Here is a 19,945-nt window from a genome sequence, read left to right as displayed (position 1 = left end):
TTGCTAAGCAACAGCAACATGCTGAGTTCAGGGCTATTGGAAATCTGGCTTTCTGCCACATGAAAATATTTAACTGAGTCTAGCGCCTCCAGAATTTAAAAAAGAAGAAAAGAATGGAGAGGGGGGATACGAAAGAAATATAGTAAGTCACCAAGCTCTTAGCATAGGTTCACAAATTGAGATGAGGAACCTTATTTTGTATTTAAAGGTATTTATTATATTTCTCTATTAAATTTATCATCTCTCTAATGTTGACATTAAAACTGTGAAGCTATTCTCCTGGAAAATGGAAGACATTATGACTAGCCACATCATTATTAATGGCATAACAATTGATTTAATGAATATATTGTGTAAAATATAGCTCTTAGACTAGGAGAGCAGTCTATGGGAAATGACAGATTTTCTATGTTGGATCTTTTAGGCCAGGAGACAAAAAACGGTACATGTTCTTCAAATTCTTTTTTCTCAAATGCCTAGTTAACTAGTAATAGGGCAGTGGATAGAGTAGTGACCCACGCAGACACTACGCTCCAGAACAGAGGGAAGGGAGGTTACCATCCAAAAGACAAATTCCCAGCATATCCCATAAGAAGCAAGTACTACTTGCCCACCCCCCACAATCACCTGAGTCAGCATCCACCCAAGGTAAAATAGGAAATCTCAAGTATAAAAATGAGTACAATAAAAAATGATATTTTTAAATAAGATTAAGTCTCAAATCTTACAAACAAACAAAAAACACTAGCTAATTGGTAGCAGAATGAACTGAAACATTTTAAAATGGTATATTAAATATTCTCAAAAGGTATAGGATGTTATTTTTACCCACACGAACAAGCATAAAAAGAAATCAACCTGAAATCTTAGAAATTTAAAATATAAGCTGCATGGACACAACTGAAGTGACCGAAGTTAATCAAGAGCAGATGTTTCCTCAAAATATTACACACACATAAAAACAAACAAACAAACAAACAAAAACAGAAAAGCTAACAGACATGAGGACATACACAGAACCAACAACCACTTTAGAGGAGTTTCAGAAAAAAAGAACTGAGAAAAAAGGATTAAGAAAATAAGAACAAACAATCCACGGAGCTAACTATGTATACTTTCCATAAAAAGGGCCTACTACTTACCAAAACAGACTAAATTAAAACAAGCAAAAATGTTTTAACACCTGGACATGAAGTGCTAAAATTTCAGAAAACAAGTATGAGGAAGCGCTAATATTTTAAAGTAAAAAAATTATTTAGCTACAAAGAAATAAGAACTAAACTATCATCAGACTTGTCTTTAGCAATACTGAATGCTAAAATAAACTATCCTCAAAGTTCAGGGGGAAAGCTATTTTTTGCCTAGAATGCTACGGTCAGAAAAACTAACAATCAATAAGAATAGAAAAATAAAGATATTCTGAGCAAAGACTAAGGAAACAGACCGTTGTTAATATCGTTTTATAGGTATACTACAGATATAAGACAGCAAACACCCTAAAAAGAAACTCAGATAAGGGAAACAGCAATGCTCCAAAAATGAAGAAAAATTCACAGCAGCTGAAATAATTAAGGATCCATCATCTTTAAAATAAATATTCTGAAATTAAAATCCAGATAACTACAAAATAGAAACTAAGAGATTTAGGAGTTTCAGAATATAGGGCAAATATAAAAAAACTATCAGTCTAAAAATAACAGGCTTCAAGATGGGTAAAATAACAAAAATATCATCAAATATTACTATAAACAAGAGACACATCTTGTAATAATAGCACAGAAAGACTGAAAATTTAGAAATAGAAAATGATACAATAGGCAATTGCTAATAAAAAGTATGCATATGTAATATTCAAAAAATAATTCAAGCTGAAAATCAAATAATGAAATAAAAAATATAATTCCTCCTAGAGGCCTGGTGCATGAAATTTGTGCATGGGGGAGGGGGATTCCCCTCAGCCCAGCCTGCACCCTCTCCAATCTGGGACCCTCGAAGGATGTCCAACTGCCCATGTGATCGGGCCTAAACGGACAGTCGGACATCCCTCTCACAATCCAGGACTGCTGGCTCCCAACCACTCGTCTGCCTGCCTGCCTGCCTGATTGCACCTAACTGCTTCTGCCTGCCAGCTTGATCACCCCCGAACCACTCCCCTGCCAGCCTGATCGACATCTAACTGCTCCCCAGCCAGCCCAATTGCCCCTAACTGCCCGCCCCTGCCGGTCTGATCACCCCTAACTGCCCTCTCCTGCCGGCCTGGTCGCCCCTAACTGTCCTCCCATGCAGGCCTGGTTGCCCCACCTCCCCTGCAGGCCTGGTCCCTCCCAACTGCCCTCCCCTGCTGGCCTGATCGCCCACAACTGCCCTCCCCTGCTGGCCATCTTGTGGCGGCCATCCTGTATCCACATGGGGGTGGCCATCTTTGACCACATGGGGGCGGCCATCTTATGTTGGAGTGATGGTCAATTTGCATATTACCTCTTTATTATATAGGATTGATAAAAGTTACAATACACTAGAAATATGTATCTTTGATGTACCTAAATAATGTTACTTTAAATCACATAACGCAAAACAGGTTTAAAATTTTCAGGAAGAAAACTAACAAATCCACAATTAGAGATAAACACATCTCTTTCTAAATCCTACAGATGAAAAAACAAAGTAATATAAAGAATGCAGCTCTAACCGGTTTGGCTCCGTGGACAGAGCATCAGCCTGTGGACTGAAAGGTCCCAGGTTCGATTCAGGTTAAGGGCATGTACCTAATTGATGTTTCTAACTCTCTATCCCTCTCCCTTCCTCTCTGTAAAAAATCAATAAAATACATTTTTAAAAAAAGAATGCATTTCTCAAACATGCTAGCAAAAGATAGAATTGTACATGCAACAAACCCAGAATATGCACTTTTATGAACACATGCAATATACATTAATATTGACCATTCATGTGGTGACAAGGAATTAATACATTCAAAGACAAAAAAAATAAATAAATAAATCACACAAGCCACATTCTCTGGCCATATAATAAAATTAGATAAACAATAAAATGAGAGGAAAACTATCTCCTTATAAATTTTTTTTCATCTTTTGGATTAAGGACAAAATATGTGGTGAAACAACAACAAAGTATTAACAGAATACAGCCTAGGGATTAAACTAAAATCATATTCAGATTAGCCCTGAACCTAGGATGAGATAAATGTAGTACTACCATGAGCATTCCTCTTATTAGAAGTCCAGGAAGAAGAGTTAGGCCTCAAGCAGCCAAAATGCTAAGCTAGTTGTAGGTTTTGCAGTTGCAATTCTATTCTTTTCATTTATTTTTGTATTTCTTATTTTTCTTTTGTAGCCTGTCTCACAGCACTGTGGAAAAATGTATACACTTTGGCCTGGTTGATAAAGTGGAGAGAGATCCAAGGAGGCTCTTCCTTCTTTGGAATTATTTATATTGGATATATTTCCAGTGGTAGAATTTATCAATGGATTAAAATGTAGGAACATTTTAAGATTCAAGAAATCAGCCCTAGACAGCTGTATATGGAAGGGGTAGAGAAATAAAGTCTCAACAGAAAAAAAAAAAAAGATACTCAAAGGAAAGAGCTTTTTAACTTATTGCAAACAAGAAAATTCAATAGTGTTGGGTGGCTGACAAAAATGTCAGTGCAGCATTAAGGTGCAGAACAGAAGTATACAGTCAAAGAGAAGGGGGGCCATGATCTAGTATTACACTAAGTTCTAGGCATCATAGATAAACAGGGACTTTTAAAAACAGTCAATCAAACAAAAGGATGACCAGGCTAAAGAATGAAATAAAACAACATGTTGTGTAAGGAATAGCTGGGAAAATGGAGGCTATATAGCCTAGAAAACACAAGGGAATTTTTATGATTGTCTTTAAATAGTGCAGATCTGTCAGGTAAAAGAGATACAGATACAGAGACAGACACAGGTGGGGAAGGGCAGTAACAAAAACAATGAAAGTTAAATTTAAAAAATAAAATAAATAAATAAATAAATAAAAATAAAATAATTAAAAAAATGAAAGCCAACTCTGTCTCAAAATCAACAATGGTTAACTTGTTCATATCTTATCTAATAAAAGAAACATGCAAATTGACCGTACTACCGCTAGCCCACAAGCCACGCCCATCGGTCACACCCACCGGCCAATCAGGAGTGAGTATGCAAATTAACTCAACCAAGATGGCAGTTAATTTGCATATCCAGGCACAGAGCAAAGACTGAAGACAGCGTAGAAGGAAGCCAAGCACTGCATAAAGGAGCGAAACTGCAGAGAAGGAAGCAAGCGGGGCAGGGGAGAAGGGAGGGAAGCAGGTGGGGCGGGGAAGAAGAGAGGGAAGCAGGCAGGGCAGCGGAGAAGGGAGGGAAGCAGGCAGGGAGGCGGAGACCGCAGCAGAAGCCCTATTGCAGGAATCTTCCTGCAACGGGCCTCTAGTTTTCAATAAAAGATGTTGTCTTGCCCTGGCCGGTGTGGTTCAGTGGTTAGAGTGCTGGCCTGCTCAAGGGTAAATACTTTGGTTACAGGTTCGATTCCCAGCCCCGGTCAGGGCTCATGCAGAGGCAACCAATCAATGTGTCTCTCTTACATCAATGTTTCTCTCTCTCCCTTTTCCTCCCTCTCTTCCACTCTCTCTGAAAATCAATGGAAAAAATATCCTCAGGTGAGGATTAAAAATAAAAAAGAACTTATGAAATCAGAGATGCTCCCTTCTGTCATTATAAATGCTAAAGCAGAAACTAGGTCATTACCTGATGGGAAAATCAAACAGTAGACTCCAGTACAAAGTGAGATGTTAAACTATTTGACCACTTAAGTCCATTTACATTGAAAATTTTGATTCTACACTGCTTTGCTAAAATAAATTCTGTTACCTAAAGAGGAACACAAAAACTAAAAACTTGAATTTTATCCCTCAGATTTTTGGATCATTCACACTTGATCAACTTCAACAGTCTCAAAGATTATATATCTTTATGCTCATGACTTTTATCATTGTCATATATGCTTTCTTTTAGGTTTGTCTATATTTACAATACTCCACTGTCTTATGACCCCCAATTCCAACAGCATTCAATAAATTCCTCTATTTTGGTCTAACAACTCCTTGTCTTTTTACCTATATATTAAAAACAGTCATTCCATCTCAACTATCTTCCCAACCCAACATTTTCCTAAACAATGGCTCAAGAGAAGTCTAAAAACATTTCCCAACTGTTTTAGATTTGTGTGTTCTCCACACCAAGAAAAGTACAACCTTTCCTCCATCCAACCTCAAGCACATTAATCAAAACTGTTGTCTTTCGCTTTAGCTGGTATGGTTCAGTTGGTTGAGTGTTGTGTCTGCACCAAAAGATCACCGGTTCCATTCTCAGCCTGGGTTGCAGGTTCCATCCCCTGTTGGGGTGCATGTAAGAGGAAACCAATCAATGTTTCTCTCTCTCTTTCTCTCTCTCTCTCTTCCTTCCTCTCTCTAAAATCAATAAGAAACATATTTTTTAAATTGTTATCTTTCTACTATCACCATTTCTCCAATCCTAATGAAATTATTTACTAAGAAGAAAAATAAAAAAACATATAAATTTTATAGTTTAAAAGAACATACAAAACAATTTTAACCCTTTGCACTCGCTTTCTTTTTTCTCAATTCCTTTATTCTAATGCTAACCGTGTCGAGTCACACTCGACATCCAAGTGCAAAAGGTTAAAAAGCAAAGCAACACTGTTCAAAGGCAACAGAAAATAATTTGTGCTCCTGAAACACAATTGTGGCTTCTTCACAGTTGGCCTCTAGTTTTTAATTAGCCAATCATCCTATATAATAAAAGCCTAATATGTTAAGTGTCCGGTCGTCCAGTCATCCGTTCAACCAATCAAAGCGTAATATGCTAATGATAGGCTAAGGCCACTCAACTGCTCGCTATGATGTGCACTGACCACCAGAGGATAGACAGCTGACTGGTCAACCAGCCGCTATGATGTGCCCTGACCACCAGGGAGCAGACGCTCCTACAGGTAGGTTAGTTTGCTGCTGGGGTCCAGCCAATCAGGACTGAGCAAGACGGGCCAGACATGCCCTAGAGCCCTCCCACGGTCCTCCCCAGCTGGCCAACCTCCTGTATCCCTCCCCGGTCCCAATCATGCACCGGTGGGGTCCCTCGGCCTGGCCTGCGCCCTCTCGAAATCCAAGCCGAGGGAACAGCGCCCCCCCCCCCCCCCCCCCCGCCGAGTGCATGAATTTCATGCACCGGGCCTCTGGTGTAGTAATAAATGACCAATTGCCTTTCAGAATCAAAAGAAATGGAAGTCCCACCTAAAACTAACACTTTTATGTTACAGAAAGAGCCAATTGCTTAACTTACATAGAAGGGGTGCAAAGAGCAGAGAACAGCCTACTATAATTACTTTCTTCCTCCATTTCTCTAAGCTACCCTCACTACCACTCTTCACTTCATCCTACTTATTCATGTCTCCACACTCAGCTCCAAAATGATATCAATCAGTAATATATTTTATCATTGGTTATAGTGACATTATATACACACATACCTGTATTTCTTTATACTAATAAACATAAAAGTTCATAAATTTACAGTAATGATCATATACTCTTTATTTTACATAGCTCTTTATTTTTGTTTCAATTAGATTTTTTGTATGCAATTTTTCATGATACAAGATAAAAAGAATAATATAACAAATGCCTATGTACCCTTCACCTAGCTTAAGGAACAAAATATTAGATTCAATGGAATTTTTAATACATTCACTTTAGTTTTAGACTCTTAAGTTCACTTTGTTAAAATGGTGATAAATTTAAATATGTGGAAATAGAAATGATAAGGGTGGTATTGGAAAACCTGGCCATGTTATATGTATAAATATATACATTACCTAATGAATGTCAATGAGCCACTTGTGAAAACATAAGCACTTGTTTTGATGATGAATTCAAAGTGGTACATTTACACTAAAACTTTACAGTTTAAGGTCACAAAAATGTCATCTCTCTATATGTACCAGTTGGTGTCACTACAACTGAGAACACAGTAATAGACTATAATGAAAAGAGATCTAAAACTGATTTCTATGTAATATACACATATTATATGTGAGTAATATTCATATATGAAACCCACTGTTAGTTCACTTCAATTTAAACCTGAGAAAAAATAGAAGATAAAAATAATTTTTTAAGATCAAATTCAAATATGGCATTCAAAATTCCTGGAAATTAATATTCAACAGTCTACCAATCCTATTATTACTAAAACTAAAACAAAAAACTTCCCAGTGGTGAGATAAAGATATAAGGCCTGAGGGAATAGGAAGAAAGGCTGGGGTTGGGAGGAGGAGGAGGAGATTACAGAAAAAGGACCTGAATCTCTTACCTGTGGGCAGCTTGATATTGTGAAAAGGATTTCCTCTTCTGTAAACCACTGCTAGTTACTTCATTTATATAAATATTAAAAGCTAATGCAGACTTCTAGATCAGCCTTCTTGAACCTAAATTCCTTGTTTGGTTCATATTCATAAGAAAAACAGGAATACAGTAGATTGGCTACATATTAAAATTCCTTTCAAACAGTGGTTCACATCTGTTGTGTAGTTTGTGCAGCAATTATCCCATTAACCACAAAAGCAAAAAAAAACAAAAACACAAAACACGTCAGACAGTATGTCAATGAAGCTCACAGAACACACAAAGTACATTTTTCCAAAGGACTGTTTTAAGTGAAGATGTCTAGAATCAGAATTCTTTTGTACTGCTTTCTATGCTACCAACTATTAGGTTTGCAGCAACTGTGTGCAGTGAAGTACCTCCCACATATTACCCAATAGTATCAATAGGCATAAATCTATATATAAGAAAAACTAAATTTTAAAAGGCTTATTATACCTTTTCATTATTCCACATATTTATGTGTCAACTGTGGAGGTCTCAGTACTCCTATTCTAATGTATCAACTCTGTTCTTTCAGTCCAAAAGGCTGAATTCTTATACACTCCAAACCAAAAATCCACACCACATATTATTTGCTGCCCTAGCACAGGCAGACTGCAGTTACAGCTAGCTGGCGCCAGTAAGACTGATTTACATAAAGCAGACCTCATTTCATGACCAAACTAAAGGAGAATACTGCTGAGTAAAACCTCCCCCATTCGTTACCCTCAGGCACTGACTGGCTCTAGAAAGTATCTAGTTATCTATTTATTAATATGATTCAAACCCAGGTAATAGAAGAATATCAATTTATAATTCTTATATAACATGAAATTCTACCCCCACTATACCAAAAATGTTTAACCCTGAGAAATATTCAAAACCCTTAGTTTATTTGTGACATGGACCAATATTGATTACAATCCAATGATTCCTATTTTTAACAATCATTAAAAATATAAGTAATTTACATTAGCTAAAAGCTGTCCTCATTTTATTCTACAACTGCCTTTCAAGTTTTAACTAATCACTTAGTGATCATTAAATAGATTTGCTTCTAGAACCACAGTGCGTTATGTTTCACCAAATAATAAGACAATGCATCTTCAGGTATCACTACTACGATGATCAAATAATTCATATTTACCACTCATTAATATTACTAAAGCATGTGGTCAATATTAAACTTAAGCAATGTTAAATTTTGTGTATTGTCTTAATTGGCCTAATATGACTGAACAAGAGTTGAATCATTATCTATATAGTCCTTTTAAAATTTTTTATTACCTTATGGCCCACTAATAAGTAATTCTATTAGCTCCACTTCTATTTTTCACTTATTTTATTGAGTATAAATATATTAAATTTCATTTTCAAATAATAATCCAGTCACTAATTTAGAGTCACATCTAAACTGATAATAAAATGAAAAGTACTTAGTATGCTAAGGGTTACCCAAAAGGTGTTCCTTATTTTTAATCATATTTTCAGTCCTCTTAAAGCATAGTCTTTAAATTATCCTTATTACACAATGAAGAAAATGAAACCAGTTCTAAGTAAGGGGAATGATAAAGTTACATATCAACAGGACCTGGTAGGCTTCTAATAACTGGATAATCCTAAATGTTACTTGGGTTATCTTTGATAAGCAGTAATAGATTTCCCCAAATAACTATTTTGTCTTGTCAGGATCTGTGCTCCACAAACAGCAGATGAAAGGACCAGGACAAATCTGACTAGTACTCATGTGACTATTGGCTGCCTGTTTCCCTCAACCCCCAGCATTCTCAATCCTTCAGTATTTTAACCTTCTTATATTTACTGTCTTCACATGTCCCTCACTCCGTGGTCGGCAAACTGCAGCTAGCGAGACACATGCGGCTCTTTGGCCCCTTGAGTGTGGCTCTTCCACAAAATACCACGGCCTGGGCGAGTCTATTTTGAAGAAGTGGCATTAAAAAATTTGGCTCTCAAAAGAAATTTCAATCGTTGTACTGTTGATATTTGGCTCTGTTGACTAATGAGTTTGCCGACCACTGCCATAATCCAATGTAAACTCATTGAGGGCAGGGTTCTTGTACACCAACCATGAAAATAGTGCCCAGCAAATAATAGGTGCATAATAAGTATTTGTTAAACTTGTTGAATCAATTGATTAATTCACAGTCCATTTTTGTTTTCACTCTATCATGTTATCTTAACATAAATAAGAATTATTGTTTTGTCCCCTTTGGGCTCTTTAAAGTATTCACATTGACATATAAACACCTTGCTCTCTGGCATTTTTAATATAAATCAGCCAGGTCCCTAACAACCTCCTCTCCCTAAAGATCCTTTTCTAAGTACCCAGTAGTCCATATTTCTCCCAATTCTATAATGATTGGGGGGAAAGGGGAATAAAACAGAAAAAAGAAAATAAATTGTGCTGGAGAGAACCTTGTGAGGAAAAAGCAATCAATATTTACTCACAAGTTAATTTGTGCTACACACTGCACTAGGTGCTTTATATTTGTTCTGTTCATTTAAATTCCAATAGCAACTCTGTATGGTAGACTTATCCCTATTTAAAGTTATGAAAACAGGTTCTGAAAATACTAGCCCCATTCTATAAAAAAAATAATGCATAAAACTTAATGAGCACTCATATAAGTAGTCATTATACTTTAAGCACTATATATACACTTCTCATATAAACCTTTAACTAGTGAGTGGAAGAACATGAATTCACCTTGACTCTGTTTAACACCAAAATGTGTGTTCTTTCCTGACTCCTTATCTAGTCCAACCACCTCCCACATTTAATGGTCAAGGAATGGCATTGAAAGCATAAATAATTTATCCAAAACACATTACTTAACAGTACCAGAACTAAAAATAATCGTTTCCTGACTTCTATACTAATACTTTCTTTCCACTGCGCATGCCATGATACTTCTATGTCTACAAAGGAAAGCACCAGGTCAGATGGCTCTGCTGGGCAGTTGGGTCTGGTTTACTTCAGCAGGCAAGGTTAAAGCCCTTAGGCAAATGCTGAAGCAACTCAGATTTCTCTCTTGGTGTTCATTCAACTCCCTCTTTCATTAAACTCAAAGACTCACTGAGTCAATAGCACTGTTTCATCATTTCCATATTCACACATTAATGACTAATAATAGACTTACAACAAATTATTAATAGAGAACATTCTGTGAAAGTTCTAACCTGAGCCATTTTTTAAAATCCTTATTTGAATAAACTTAAAAGTTTTCTCCCAAATCACTTTCTCTTTTGGAAGTGTGAGGAGTAGGAAAACAGGGAAATCAATGTTTCCTGTGCAAGTTAACTGCTTTTTCAATTTTCACTAAAGTTTTCTAACTTGAAAAGCATTTTCCAAAAAAATAACATTCTTTTAGCACTTTCCTAGAGTTACCACTGTCATGGCATTACATGAATGCTAAGAAGCTGGCTTTCACTCTGGAAAATGTGAAATTCTAATTCACTTCAGATCATGATTATAAATTACCATTTTTCATAGGATCAAGGTAGTCTTCATTCACATAGTTGAGGCAGTGAATGGAATGCAAACAAATAAGTTTATAATAGCCCCTGACATAATCTACGTTAAGGCAGTTAAGAAAACTTCTATTAGGATCTCACTCATTTTAAGTGCTAAAGTTTGATAGCTCAAGATTTTTGTCTATATTTCATTTATCTGTTCAGTAAACTGCATATCATGAATATAATTTATTTTTTTACTATCATCATTAAGAACATCAAGTTGATAAACAAGTGATGTCTTTAACAGTGATAATATTTTAAAAAAGGGTAACTTATTATTATATTAAAAGACTCTCAAAGTACTTATTTGTTTCTAATTAGCATTTCTTTAATCTCTTCTTGCTAATGTCACTGTATCTCTTCCAATCAGCCAACGTAGTACTCCAATATAAAAATTAGGACAAGGCTAAAAGTTAGCAAATGTGCCTTATCTTCTAAAGAGTAAAGTGACTTTACATATACTATCTCTCCTACCAAGTGAAATACACTAGATTTTACTTATGCTTACTTTCTTCTGTTCTAGAAACTATATTTTAAATATTAAAGGCTGCCAACAATCTGTCAACTAAGTAAAAGGATCCCTTACAGAGCCCAGCCGGTAATGTGAATTAATGAAGAGAAGAGGACCAGATGTGAAGACTAGACCCTATTTGAAGGAGACAGTAGCTACTCAACTGTAAATTATTTTCTCAATCAGAAACACACTCCTAGCACTGCTTAATCTTCTATTTTTCAAGAGATGAGACAACCACATTTTTGTGTAAAATCTGACAGCTTTATTTGTTAACAACTAGAAAAATAGGGTAATGGCTAAGGGATAAAACAAGTCAGCTGGCTGCCAGTTTGTGGCCACTGAAAGAGAACTGCACTGTTACAATTCTCTTTTGTACCAAAACACAGAAAACTCTAGGCTCTGAATTCAAGTCATCTCTTTTTTTAAATATACTTTTATTGATTTTAGAGAGGGAGAGGAAGAGAGAGATAGAAACATCAATGATGAGAGAGAATCATTGATCGGCTGCCTCCTGAACGCCCCACTAGGGATCAAGCCTGCAACCCCAGCATGTGCTCTTGACCTGAATCGAACCTAGGACTCTTCAGTCCAAAGGCCTACACCCCATCCATGAGCCAAACCAGCTAGGGCTCAAGTCATCTCTTTACAGAAATATTTTTGTCACTATATATTTGGAGCACACAGCCAGACCAGAAGTGAAACATTTCTTCTACTCCTCTGTGTAATGCATTCTATGCTCGCTAAGTTATTCACAAGAGTAGAGCCCAGTAGTGACTATATCATATTACTAAGTCGATATGCTTATGTTAGCTTAGTTAGCACTTCCTGCTTCTGAGCATATTATATAAGAAATTGACCATATTTTTTTAAAAATACTACATTCCCTGATCCAATCACATTTGATAAAGCATATGCATCTGAGAAACAAATAACCTGAAAATTATTCACTACTGGAAAATTAGCATGCCAGATATTTGTGGAGTACTTCATGGCACTATTTAGAAGCTTTATATAAATTGATCCTCAGCATATCCTTGCCAAATGAATAGGAATTTCTCCCCATTTCATAGGTGAGGAAACAAGAGTCAAAAAATGGAATATGTTGGCCAATATAAGAAAAAGGTAGCAAAAACAGAATTTACAGTTAGGTTTAAACTCTTGGTCAATATTCTTCCCACTATCTCAACATTCCTCTTAAAGGCCTATGTTAATGAAATGGCTTATGAAAAAGGGTAAACAAATGGGAAGGAAAATAAGTGATAATAATAACATAAACCTCAATTATCCAGCTCCCAGATTTATTATGTCCTCAGTTATTCAACATAATAAATAACTTGGAATTCAGCATAGAAAATTTGAAACTGTTACCAATCCCAAAGTAATAATCCCAGTGGGGTCTAGTTTATGCTCACAGTTGCAAAAACGCAACATGGCACTGAAAGACTTAACAATAACATCCTGAGTAACCACAGAGTGTTGGTGTTTCCCCATGTACACGTAATAATCAGTAGAGTCACCTTGTGGAGGGTGGAGGTAAATTTTATATTCCACAATAGAAGGCAAAAAGAGTGGGTCATTAAAATTTCCCTGAGGTCCTACTCTAAAGATCAACATAAACTGATCAGTAATTTCAACCTAGCCAGTTTTTCTCCTGCAGTAAGAATATCACATCAAGTACATGACTTGTATTTTTGAAATTTCTGAAATAGTGAGTTATTCATACTATAAGAGGCATGACAATAAAGATTAAGATCACAGCACATTCACTTTCTTATATCATACTCAAGGGCACAACCTTACTGAAAGGCATGATGGCTAGAATCTCTCACACCTATTGAATTTCTTCTTCTTGTTCTCTTTTAGAAGACTTTCGTAATGTTCAGATTATGAGAATCTACCATATTACATAAGAATTCCCAAAACTTCACAAAGTAACTACTGAATGTGAAATAAACATGCTAAAATGTTGATGAAACTGAGTGAGTGATCCCAAACATTTTAAGTCACTCAACATTAAGTTAGAAAAATATATATTAACAAGAAAAACTAAGAATAGGTATAAACACAGTTTTATGGTAAGGCAGCAACTTTAAACTGTTAAATAGTATAGATGTAGAGATAGATATAGATATAGATATAGATATAGATATAGATATAGATATAGATATAGATATAGATATATAGATATAGATAGATGTAGGTATATAGATATAGATATAATACTCTACCTTTATCAAAATCACAAAAGAACAAATAACATATGTTCTAGAATACTCTCAAAACTGAATTCCAGTTCCTTAGCACCTGGAGCTTTACAAATAACAACCTAGATCCTAACACTAATATAAGACCATAACTGTCTTATATGATCTGTTTTCAAACTTTTATTTTTATCATAACAGCCTACTGCTCTCATTTTATTAATAGGCTTATAAGAACTGTTATAAGTTTACATTATAAAATAAGTACACAAAAGTAAAATAACATGTATCCCTTTTATATAATAGGAGCCTTCATAACAATTTAATATACAAAAGTTACTGTTTTTTAAAAGTTGCTGTATTTAGAAAGTTTAAAACTTACTGTTCTATGTCATATTAGTCAGGGATATATTCATTCTGTATTGAGAAACCTAAAGAAATGTACTATACCACTTACAAAAAAATTTTTTTTAAGTACTGCAGTTTAAACATTAGTGCTAATATAGCTGTTCTGCTATCCGAAATATTACGTGAGTAAGAATTTCATTCTACCTTTCTAGATCATTGCAGATATATAATATCTCAATAAATGTTTCTACTTCAGAAAAATACTAAGAAAGCTTTTTGAAAATTTCAAAACTAACCTTACAAAACTATTGAGTTATATTAATTTTAAATATACCACAACTTTAAACTAAGACTAAAGTAAACATCGACAATTAATCAGCAAATCAAAACAACTGAGTATTTACTTCAGCTTTGTTGCATTAGAATACATTAGCTATAAAGAAAAGGGATAACCAGACCTAGAAGATGTGAACTTAATTTCTAAGTTCAAAATCTACATTTGAATGCCAATTTAAGCAAAATTAATTAGGATACAAAGTTGGTACCATTAAAAATGTGAAAGAATTGGATGGCTGAGAGGAGGCAGCATAATGAGAAAGACTGGGATCAATAGTACAAATAGTCTAACAGTGCTAAAAAAAAAAAAGTTCTGTCTGTAACTATGATTTATATCCAAGAATTAACATTCTTCCCAGAAATCTACCAAACAATACCTCCAAAACGCACACACACCCCAAGAAAAATTGCAAAACAAGGTTTAATTATGGCTTTTCAAAAATCTATTCAGATTAATATAGTTTTTAATTTCTTCAAATAAATATCAAGCAAACTAAAATATTCAACACAAAAGGAATATTAAGTTAATTAGAGCCAGAAACACACTACTGAGTGATCAAATGTTCTGGCAATGACAGAACATAAAATGGTGAGAAATTACATGAATTTAACCTTTGACCTCACCATCCTATGCACTGTTTCTTAAATAGAGGCTTAAAGGTTCTATCAGCAAACACTTCAACTTCCAAGCAAGCAAGCTCTAAGTTCACCTTCCTGTATAAACTCAGTAAAATTCAAATGTCTTTAATTAAAATCTTCAAAAATAAAGAGTAATTGGTTCTTACCTCTAGTTCTGATGCATGTGACAGTCCTCCACACTGACATAGTTGCTGCCTAAGCAGCTACAAAGACCAGGTTAGCAGCCATTTTGAGAGAGCTGCACTGTCTCAGTTGCTCTAAAGTGTAATTAAGATGGCTGCAATGTGCACTCAAGAACTCACAGAGTGAAAACTCAGTTATGTATCAAACAAAGCCCCTCCCACTTTGTCAGCCTGCAGGAAACTGAACACAGACAACAGCTAATGCATATACTGCAACAAACAATGCAGCTACTCAGGACACAGAAAACAGAAAAGGCAGCAAGCCAGTTTTGTAACATAATGCCTGTGAATCCGGACTTGCAATACAGACTTTGGGCACATCCAGATCCCAGACAGCTGGAAATCCATGCCACATATTAGCAGCTACAGAGATGGAGCCAAATCACCCACAGCAAACATCAGGGAATTCGCTTGAAAGAAAGCCTCCATTTCAGTCCAGAAAAAAAAAGTCAAACTCTGCTCAAGGCCCTTTTTTAAAAATCTTTTATAGTACTTTTATTACAAAAAGAATGTCAATTTTTATAATTTCTGGAAAATTACATTATTTAAATCCTGATAGCCAATATCCATTTTTAGAATACTAATTAAAGATTTTTTCCCCCCAGAATCTAAGCCCCAATGTGCTCAAATCTAGCAGAATGGTTAAAGGCTGCAATCAAGTATTTGAATCTTGACAATAATTTTAAATAACTGCTGGGAGGGGCTAGAATCATTAAAGATATAATGGTAACAAAGCTTATTTTGATTAATCTGCCATAAAGATAAAACCTTCTCTTCAGTAATCCAAGTGGTCAAAAACACATCTCCAGGTAAGTGTTTGGTCCCAGGGCAAATTAAATTTCATGCCCTGCCACAGACCTCCCAACATTTTAATATAAGTGAAAAGCAAATAAAAAACAAAGTAGATACCTTTGGGGAAAAAACAAATACGGAGAACAAAAGGGTAAAATTCAGTCTGAAAGTGGGTATATTAATGAGACAGATTTGAGAGTGATCCCAACAAATGTGTCTTAGCAGTAACCTACCAATCAAGAAAAGTGAAGGACAAAAAGAAAGAACCTGTGTTCTTGATAGCTCACATCAGGTAGGAAATGTACCTTTTCCTTCTCTCTTCCTTTGTTTACATTCCTAAAATTTAGCTGCCCAATGCTCTTGTCTCTATTCACCGCTTGATGTAGGTATTTATTAAAACTTGTTTAAAAGGGGGCAGAAGTATTAGGGGTATAGCTAAAAGGAGACTGGCCCTATAAATTGATGATTGTTCAAGCTGAGTGATGGGCACATGAAGTTCATTATTTCTCAGTCTATTTATTCATACATTCAACCTTTTCCAATAATAAAAGTTAAAAAAGAACAAAACACTCCGCTTTTAAAAGGTCCTTATTTATTCTCCAGGAAGCAAACTGGATAAAGTATGTAAAAACTGCTTTAAGTATTTTATCAGAAAAAAAATTTTTGATCCAAGCCATATTAATCCTTCAAAAAGTATAACCAATTCTCTGAGGTGGCTCAAATCTATTCATTAAAAGCAAGAGGTTGGTAAACTGGAAAAGATTCTAAAGAATAGACATTTTTGTAGTATTGGAATGTAACTAGAGTTAACAGGGAGACAAATAGCCAAACATTTAAAGGTCCCTGATGAAGTTTCTGATATTCAGGAAGCACATTCTTTTGGAAGTCTGTTCCACAAATATTTAAATTATGTAACACACCCTCAAACATTCTAGTCATGATCCAACCTAAATTATCTTATTGGTACCGTTATAATTAACCTAGTTATTAGTAACAGGAAAGGAGCAAAGGGGAGGCCAGACAGTATAGGCATGTCATTTGGGCAGCTTCACTAAGAAGCTACTTTACACTCCCCAGGGGTCCAACAAAGGGGAAACAGACACATGCCAGTAAAGTTGGGGTGACACAGGGAAGGTGCTTACTGTTAGTCACACATGAGAACAAAGGTCATTGGCCAGAATGGGCATGGCCACTGCAAGGGCACAAAATTTGAAATATTTAATCCCCTGAACAAAGGAATTCATTCTCTTGTTGTTCTTGGTTCCTCTTATGTCCCTGCTACTCTACGGACTCTTGGGACTTTGTGACTCTGGGCTTGTGGGCTCTTCTGCATTTGCTCACATGGTCCACAGCCATGCAGACCTCACACACAAGTGACTAAATGGACTACAACTAGCCTGATACTAAACTGGACTCAGCTCCAACATGGACAGAAAACTCTGGACACTAGTTCTGACTTTAGCTTTACTAAAGAAATATAATTCCACAAAAATAAAGCTTTCTACCATATCTCATCCTTCCGGGGGGATCTCTAATTCCAGCGATAACCCAAGGACCCCACTTTCACCAATAACATTATTCATTGACAACTCTTTCCTTACTCTCCTTCCTCCTCATTATGCCTAGCCCCCAAAGGTGTAAATTGCTCTCTCAAGATCTTTTATACATACCATAATTTTACTTATTATATTTCACTAGAGGCCCGGTGCACAAAATTCGTGCACGGGGGGGGGCTGTCCCTCAGCCCAGCCTGCACCCTCTCCAATCTGGGACCCCTCAAGGGATGTCCGACTGCCCGTTTAGGCCCGATCCAGGTAGGATAGGGCCTAAATGAGCAGTCGGACATCCCTCTCACAATCCAGGACTGCTGGCTCCCAACTGCTTGCCTGCTTGCCTTCCTGACTGCCCCTAACCGCTTCTGCCTGCCAGCCTGATCACCCTCTACCCACTCCCCTGACAGACTGATTGATGCCTAACTACTCCCCTGCCAGCCTGATTGCCCCTAACTGCCCTCCCCTGCAGGCCTGGTCACCCCTAACTGCCCTCCCTTGCAGGCCTGGTCCCCCCCAACTGCTCTCCCCTGCAAGCCTGGGTCCCCCCCAACTCCCCTTCCTGCAGGCCAGGTCGCTCCCAACTTCCCTCCTCTGCCAGCCTGGTCCCTCCCAACTGCCCTCCCCTGCTGGCCTGATCGCCCACAACTGCCTTCCCTTGCAGACCTGGTCCCTCCCAACTGCCTTCCCCTGCTAGCCATCTTGTCGCGGCCATCTTGTGTCCACATGGGGGCAGCCATCTTTGACTACATGGGGGCAGCCATCTTGTGTGTTGGAATGATGGTCAATTTGTATATTACTCTTTTATTAGATAGGGTTACCTATATCTTTACATATGAGTTTCTAAAGGACAGAAATCACATCTTAATTTGTTTCACATTCATCACTTCATTAGTATTTATTTGCTTAATAGATGATGAGTTGAAACATTCCCAGTGTTTCATTTCAACCACAAAAATCTCAGAAAATTCTACATCTTTAAGAACCTTCATTTTTAAGATCTCAACTCTTACATTCTAGTAAGAAGAATAAGTCAATTGGTAAGTCAACTAACTTTTTAGTCTTAGCCTAAAAACTTCTGCACTTCAAAACCCAAGATGGAAAAAAAAAATATTCTTTGTAGAACATTTTTCAGTTTTTTGTTTTTATAGTCATTACATAGGAGCTACTAGAGTTGAACTCTAGAGAAAGTCTATAGAAAATTTTAAAACCTAAGTATATTATTTACCTTTAAATTTTAATATTAGTTAGAAAGAATATAGCTTGATTATGTCATAGATTATAAGAAATATGTTTTATATAAAGTGAGTCATAATAAACCCAATCATTGTTTATTAGTAAAAGCAAAAATATTTGGAAGCTAGTTCTAATGTTAAACATTTCCATGATTGCCCAATGTTTTAGCTCTTCCTAAAAAAAAAACTAAAAAAAAAAAACGTAGCACTTTTCACAGTTTCATTTGACTCTTAAAATGACCATGTAAAATAACAGTCCTATAAACTCAAATTTTTATGACCAGAGAATGTAATCATTTGCCAGGGGTCACACAAATAGCAATGAAAGAAAACTGGAAGATTACTATACTATTTTTTCTAATCAATTACTATACTTTTTATATATCATACATCACACTATTAGAAAACTTTGTATATGTTGAAAATTCCATATGCCCTAAATAAAAGGTTTCACTGTGTTTGGTAGGAAGTTAACACACTTTTCATTTATTTAGTTAATATATTTTAATTACACAAGTTATTATCAATATTATACATATTAGAAGAGAAAAGAAACATCAGAAGGGTATTAAGATGGTAAACTGAAAAACACCTAATCTCACTCCCTCAAATCCCATTTAAACTATAGTAGAGGTATATATATGAAATAGAAATCCTCAAGAACGGGTAGAAAAGTAAAAGAAACAATAAACTTTGGGGAGATAGGTAATTCTTGTTTTTCTGCTCTAAAGTTAATCTATTTAACACAAAATTGTCTGCACAACAGAATCATGGGAATCTTGACCCATTCTCTTGATACAGTTTTGACATATGTCGATTCATAGAGGTAATGTCAACTTTATACCAGGAGGTCTTTATCTATGAGTCTCTTGCATATAGTAATAGTTAAGATGACTTGGTAAAGTCCTTTATATCTTTTGATGTTTACGTAGAAGACACATATTTGCTTTTAGGTATAGTGGCAGCAAGGATCTTGGTTTCATTTTTGTTTCTCTTTATTTTTTTAATTTATCTTTATTGTTCAAAGTATTACAAATGCGTCCTTTTTTTCCCCATTGACTACCTTCACCCCGCACCCATCCATCCATCCCAGGCCTTCACCACACTACTGTCTGTGTCCATGGTATTTTTGTTTCTTGAGTC

The 19,945-nt window shown here is 36.0% G+C and overlaps 1 protein-coding gene across 4 annotated transcripts in view; it reads right to left on the bottom strand.

Moving 5' to 3' along the window:
- The window catches only part of ATF7IP (activating transcription factor 7 interacting protein), a 115,225-nt gene that overhangs the window by 85,093 nt on the left and 10,187 nt on the right, over positions 1–19,945 (bottom strand). Inside the window, exon 1 of one of the 4 annotated variants that reach the window (XM_079773585.1) lies at positions 15,190–16,114. The exons of the other annotated variants lie outside the window; for them this stretch is intronic. The gene's annotated coding sequence lies outside the window, so the exon portion shown is untranslated. Of the gene's footprint in view, positions 1–15,189; positions 16,115–19,945 lie in introns of those variants that run through there. 4 annotated transcript variants of the gene reach the window in all.

The sequence above is a fragment of the Cnephaeus nilssonii genome (assembly GCF_951640355.1).
Source record: "Cnephaeus nilssonii genome assembly, chromosome: 6".
In the NCBI taxonomy this organism is placed as follows: Eukaryota; Metazoa; Chordata; class Mammalia; order Chiroptera; family Vespertilionidae; genus Cnephaeus; species Cnephaeus nilssonii.
Note: the sequence above shows the minus strand (reverse complement) of the source record. Positions and strands in the feature narration are given on the sequence as shown.